The sequence below is a fragment of the Atta colombica genome, unplaced genomic scaffold (genome assembly GCF_001594045.1).
Source record: "Atta colombica isolate Treedump-2 unplaced genomic scaffold, Acol1.0 scaffold12, whole genome shotgun sequence".
NCBI classification, from domain to species: domain Eukaryota; kingdom Metazoa; phylum Arthropoda; class Insecta; order Hymenoptera; family Formicidae; genus Atta; species Atta colombica.
In genome coordinates, this window is record NW_017259206.1 from 4,258,349 (window position 1) to 4,258,979 (window position 631).

Below are 631 nucleotides of genomic sequence, written 5' to 3' on the forward strand. Positions count from 1 at the left end.
AGATTTATTATATAATAATAATTACAGTATTCCTTGTCTCAAAATGAATTTTTTCTCTTTTTGAATTATATTATTGTATGGCAACGTTTTTATTTGGAATTGCAAACATCTGCACTTAACTTAAATTATTCATAATTTTTTTAAAATTATCTTGGAGAGTAGAGGATTAATTTTTTTAATCTTATAGTTATTTTCTTTGAGAAAAATTTATTCTTTGCCTCAAAATATGTCATTGTTTCAGCATTATTATAATGATTTATCAATCTATAAATATCAAATAAGAGATTAATCGAGAAGATGCATTCTTCACTTATTTACTTTTAATAAAAATAAAAAAAAAATTTTTTCGATGGCATGGTTTTTAAATTTTAAAAGAAGCGAAACTTCAATATTATCTTCTAATACATATGTATTGTTTAATATAATTTTAAAATAAAATATTCAAAGAATATTCATCTTATAATTGAAAGCTATTGGAAAAACGTTATTAAAATAATCTTGCTTTGTGTGTATTTATATAAAGTATAAGAAAGTGAAAGAAATTCTTTATAAATCAGAATTATCTTGCTTTGTATATATTTATAAAGCACAACAGAGAGAAAAGAACATTTTAATCATACAATATATAAAT

The 631-nt window shown here is 20.1% G+C and overlaps 1 protein-coding gene across 1 annotated transcript in view; it reads left to right on the forward strand.

Moving 5' to 3' along the window:
* Window positions 1-631, forward strand: part of LOC108694318 (leucine carboxyl methyltransferase 1) — a 4,457-nt gene that overhangs the window by 1,744 nt on the left and 2,082 nt on the right. The window lies entirely within an intron of this gene.